Raw genomic sequence first — 6243 nt, forward strand, 5'->3', positions numbered from 1 at the left:
CAGGCAGTGTACTTTTACTCTACCCTACAGGCTTTTATAGTTTCAGAGGAGAAAATTTAAGTAGCTATTAAAATCTAACTTTCAATAAGCTGAGGAAAGCTTTTACTGAAGTTAAAATCAGATACCATTGAAAGTATTTTATCTGTAGATTTTAAGTACAATATTCATTTTTGTATTTTTTGTCTCCTTTAATCATATATCTAATATCATATCTATTAGTAGAAGGGGGAAAGGGAAATTTTTTTCAAAAAAATTAAATGCCAAAATGTAAACTAATATAACCTAAAGTCAAGACGAAGCCACTCAGTTGTCTTTTGCTTTGGGGTCATTTGTGGATTTTCTGCGGTGTTATATTCTACTTATCCATGTTTTAAAGATATGAAATTGTGATATTTTCCTACTGATCAGGCTACACAGACTGTTATCAGACAACTGAAAAAGCATCCTTTCTCTCAATCTTATAATGTTAATTGTGCTTGTTAATTAGTCTCTTTCTGGCTTTTCATGAAAGAACAGTCATTCTAAGAGTAATTTTCAAGTCTTACCAAACAAACAACACGAAAAAGTTTGCTTTTAAGACTCAGGTTAGGCCCATCAGTGTCAAGTAAGAGGAAGAAAGGCTCTAAAACCTCTTTCCACAGGGTCCAAAATAGAACATTAATTAAGCAAATAAAAATGACACATTCACAGAAAATAGCAACAGTTATTTAAAAAACAAGTTGGCTATGCCACACATAGCTATTAACAATAATAACAGTAGAAAGTTGCAACATAACACCATAACTCAAATTCGGCCCTAAAACCACATATGCTCCTATAAATATCTAACTTTTGCTTAAATTTAGAATGAATTTATGCTGTTCATTTTATTTTTATACGTGAAAACATTCACAAAGTATTTTGAATGTTTTAGTAATACTTAGTACAGATTGTGATCATAAAAAATCCTTTCAACACTACGGTTCACATATATGCTATTGTTCAGATTATAATAAATTAGATGAACTAATCCATCTTCAATTTTAATGTTTGGGAAAGCATTTCAACAGAGCTCACAATTAGTAGCACCAGGCCAAGAGTATATCTAAATTTCCCTAAAAAAGAAGCTTAAATTACTTAGCATAGAATTTTAGTAAGACTAATCCCCTTCTGTTACTGCCCAAACCTTGATATTTTATGGTCCTCCCTCAGTAAATCACATACCTATTATGCAGAACACTAAAGTTTGAATTTAGAGCTCTGTGAGAAAGGAAAAGAGATTAATTGCCTTTTATAATATCTTTGTTTAGTCCTCCAAAAAATTTCCTTCTAACAGTGTTAGATCTGTATTACAATCAGGAAGAAGCATAGTAGTAATTTTAGAAAGGGGACCAAAAGGAAATTTCATAAGCAAAAAGGAAGGGCCATAAGAGAACTGTACATCTTCATTCCACTCTGAGGAAAAATGGTCTTCTTTTGATTCTATTCTTTGATTAGAGAAAATGACCATCAATTAGAGAAACAAACTAATGCCTCAGACAGGAAATAAATGACATTAAAGACAAAGCCATAGGCCAGGCATGGTGGCTTACACCTGTAATCCCAGCACTTTGGGAAACCGAGGCAGGCGGATCATTTGAGGTCAGGAGTTCAAGACCAGCGTGGCTAAAATGGTGAGACCCCCGTCTCTACCAAAAATATAAAAATTAGCCGGGTGTAATGGCGCATGCCTATAATCCCAGCTACTCAGGAGGCTGAGGCAGGAGAATCATTTGAACCTGGGAGACGGAGGCTGTAGTGAGCCAAGATCGTGCCACTGAATTCTAGCCTGGGCTACAGAGCGAGACTCCATCTCAAAAAAAAAAAAAAAAAAAGATTGAGCCATAGATAAAGAATGCAGTAACAATTATTATTCAGGATTTTTTTTTTTTTTTAAGACGGAGTTTCGCTCTTGTTGCCCAGGCTGGAGTACAATGGCACGATCTCAGCTCACCACAACCTCCGCCTCCCAGGTTCCAGCGATTCTTCTGCCTCAGCCTCCCGAGTAGCTAGGATTACAGGCATGCACCACCACACCCAGCTAATTTTGTATTTTTAGTAGAGATGGGGTTTCTCCATGTTGGTCAGGCTAGTCTCGAACTCCTGACCTCAGATGATCCTCTGTCTCGGCCTCCCAAAGTGCTGGGATTATAGGTGTGAGCCACTGTGCCTGGCCTATTCGTGATTTTTAGAGACTGAAAATATGAGGGAAACCTGGTAAAGTGGATAGACAATAGCCTAATTATAAAACTTCTCTGTGTGCTACAATTACATGTTAATCTTTATTCAATTATGCAGATAGCTACAGAATACTATTATTTTATAGTACACACATGCACACATCTTTAGCATATCCTTTGCAGGTGTAAAAAAATTATGATAATATAATCCTTAAATGGCAGGCACCTGGTAGTATAGTAAGTTCTTGAAAAATGTTGTGTCTAAAAACACATACCTTATGATTATAAAACCTAGTGCCTGCCACAAATATGGAGAAATATTTGATTCATTACAGTATGTAATGTACAGCCTAACCAGCAGGCTAACGACAAGCAGACAATGATCTTCCCTTGACCCTGATATCTCCTTTAATTATTACTCTTTCCCTTCACTTCCATTTTTTAATGTAATCTACACCATTAGTTCCCAAATGCCAGTTCCATATTAATGCCTGTCCATGATTATGCTTGCTCAGTTTGTTGCAAAAGGAGAACATTTTTTAAAATGTTGTTAATAAGGCAATTATATTTAATCAAAGTCTGATCTTTGATCTTACATTCTTCCTCCATATTTGGGAATAATCAGTTGTAGGTTCTTGGGTTTGTCTTTTATTGTCTTGCTCTCTTGTTGTTTCATTGTGGTAAAATACATACAACATGAAATTTGCCATCTTAACATTAAATACATTCAGTTCATTAAACACATTTACATTTTTCTGCAACCATCACTACAATCCACCTCTAGAATTATTTTCATGTTGCAAAACTGAAACTGCACCCATTAAACAATACCTCTACATTCTCTCTTCCCCCCAGCCTCTAGCAACCACCATTCTTCTTTCTGTCTCTGTGAATTTGACTATTCTAAGGACATACCTCACATAAGTGGAATTATACAGTATTTGTCTTTCTGAAACTGTCTTATTTCACTTAACATAATGTCTTGAAGGTTCACCCATGGTATAGCATGTCTCAGAATTTCCTTCCTTTTTAAGGCTGAATAATATTCTGTTTTATGTGTATACCACATTTTGCTTATCCACCCATCTGTTGATGGACACTTGGGTTGCTTCCACCTTTTGGCTATTCCTAATAATGCTTCTATGGAGATTTGTGTATAAATATCTCTTCAAGACCCTGCCTTCGATTCTTTTAGATATACACCCAGAAGTAGAATTGCCGAATCATATGGTAACCTTACTTTGAATTTTTTGAGGAATCACCATAGCAGCTGCACCATTTCACATTCCCACCAACAGTGCCTAAGAGTTTCAATCTCCCTACATCTTTGCTAACACCTGTTGTTTTCTGTCTTTTTTTCACAGTAGCTATCCTTATGAATGTGAGGAGATATCTCACTATGGTTTTGATTTGCATTTCCCTAATGATTAGTGATGCTGAAGTGTTGCTTTGCTTCAGTGTTCTTAATTGGTAAAACAAGAAGTTGGCAACTTGCTTAGTCTCCATTTTTAAACAAATTTATAGGTTATTGATATCTGAAAATCTGAAAATCACCAGCGTACTCTCTATGTCCTCTTCTCATCTAAAAATTACCCCATAAATTCACTGCAGTCTGGCTTTGGCCCTCAATCTTCTCCTGACTTCTCTCATCAGAATTAACAAACTAACTTGTAATTGCCAAATAGAACGGACCTTCTTCAGTCTGTATGTAATTAGTGGAAAGTGCAGAGTCTCTGGGGCCAAACCTAAAGTCCCGCTTCCTTCAGCGGAGTAGGATCTCAACAAATGTAATTCCTGCTCCTGGACTTCCCTAAGGGAAATTTCATCCCTTCCCATAGTTTCATTCTCTACCCTATGCAATGATTCCCAAACCTCTAACACTCAACCATGTCAGTGGAGCATTAATACTGTTCAAGGCACTCTGCAATGGATATATGGATAAATTAACTATGGCTTCGGCGCTCCAGAAGCATGTGGTTTAGTAAGATAAATAGTTGCGCAATACAGTGTCACAGGTGCGATGAAGGAACATGCCAGGAGCACAAAGAAAGGAATAATGATTCCCATATGACCTGGAGTGGACAGGGAAGGTCTTACAGAGGAGAAACTTGAAGTGAATGAATATTGGAAGTACTTAGCAGGTAGCAGAGGGGAGACAGTTATCACCACATGTATCAATTCTTAAAATTAACAGAAGAGAATATTTGAGGTAGGAAACCTTAGAACATCATTTCAGTGGACCAGGTGAGGGCTAGTTAAGGCCTGAACTAGGAGACAGTGGAAAAGAAGAAAAGAGATACCATACAAGAAACATAATGGTATGAAATTGATGGGACTTGGTCACCAGTTAGATCTAGAGAACAAGGGAAAAGAGTTTAGGCTGACTTAGTAGGTTCTGTCTTGGATAAATAGACGGTGGTACCATGCACTAAGATTGGAAATATAGGAAGAGGAAGAGGTTACAAGGAAAAGATGAGTTCAATTAGGGATACTTGGAATTTGTGGTCTTTCTGTGGGACACTCAGGTGCTTATAGAAAGATCAAGGATAGAGATGCAGATCTGTAAGACAGACATCGAAGCCCTATGTAGCAGATGCATTAGGTGCCCTGCCAGTATCCCTCCATACTCACCATTCCCATGCATGCCCTTTCAGGGGCTTCCAACAGCAAGCATCTGGGAGTCTTTGCCTGAGGGCTCCCGGCAGAACCCACTGGGTGGGCCTGCCAACTCCGAGACTAATGGTGTTAACAGGGAGTGTCTGCTAATAGATTTCTTTTTGGAGGTGATGAAGATGTTCTGAAATTACATAGTGGAGATGTGGCACAACTTTGTGAATACACTAAAAACCCAGCCAATTCTACACTTTTAGAAGGTGAATTTTAGTGCTTACTTCGACAGCACATATATTACAATTGGAATGATATAGAGAAGACTAGCCTGGCCCCTGTGCAAGGATGACATGCAAATTTGTGAAGTGTTCCATATTAAAATTATAAAAAATAAAATAATAAATAATAAATAAAAGGTGAATTGTATAGTTTTTTATTTATGTCTCCATTTGTAACAATTGTGTGAGAAAAAATACATACGCTATGGCTCAGCCCAACTGAAGTATTTGGTCCACAAGTATGCCCAATGTCTTCACATCTGTGTGCCTTTGCTTGCTCTATTGCTTCCGCTTAGAGTTTCGAATTTCTCTTTTCTCCCACTCCTCTCCCCCATGTTTCCTAATCCTATTCTTTCTTCCAGGCCCAGCAAAAGTCCTCCTTTTCCGTTCATTCAGTCTTCCCCAGGTCAGGGATTTATCTTGTACTTCCCTGACATCTTCTAACCCTTTATTTTGTTTCCTGCTTTTTTTTCTTTTTTAACTCTCTTCTCCGTATTATAGATTTTCACATAGCTTAGCTAATAAATTTCAGATTCCTGAGAACAGGAGGTGTTTTACCTATAGATCCTATCAAATGTCTTGTACATGGTAGCCTCTCAAAAATGTTTAGTGAATCAATGCATCAAGGACTATAAAATCTCGAGGGGAGTCTAGGAAAAAAACCAAGCAACCTAATTAAAATCAATTCACCTTTAGCTAAATTAGCCATCATCATTTAAAGAACATTAAAGGAAACAGTTTAAAATCTAGGGGAATATGGTCAGAATTCTTTCTGGAAATACTTAAGGTTTTGAAATTTGAGGTGTCATGATAAGAGTACAAATAATAGTAAAATGTTCAGGTCATTATATTCTGACTAACTATATTAAAAATAAACAAATATAAATCTATTTAGTGATTTTACCCTTACTATAGAATACTTCAAGCTGTTAGTACAGAAAATGCCATAGTGACAGCTTCTGGTCACTTGAGGACCTGTGCAGTAAGATCTTCCTTTGATGATGTAAAGAGGAACTCATTCTATGACCATAGAAATTCCTGTTCCTTTTCAGTTCTTTATTATCTTTCTAAATTTCCCTCCATAGAATCAAGCTTAGCAACTTTTCTTTCTCTGTGCTGCCAAAGGACAGGAGGAGATACAGAGATGTGAAAAGCTC

General features: G+C 37.0%; 1 non-coding gene across 1 annotated transcript; it reads left to right on the forward strand.

Annotated features, from left to right (window-relative positions):
* The first annotated feature begins 5081 nt into the window (after nucleotides 1–5081).
* Nucleotides 5082–5188, forward strand: LOC112439052 (U6 spliceosomal RNA). The gene has a single exon (XR_003027349.1). It is a non-coding gene; the product is annotated as a U6 spliceosomal RNA (small nuclear RNA).
* Nucleotides 5189–6243: the final 1055 nt, after the last annotated feature.

The sequence above is a fragment of the Pan paniscus genome, chromosome 12 (genome assembly GCF_029289425.2).
Source record: "Pan paniscus chromosome 12, NHGRI_mPanPan1-v2.0_pri, whole genome shotgun sequence".
NCBI lineage: Eukaryota > Metazoa > Chordata > Mammalia > Primates > Hominidae > Pan > Pan paniscus.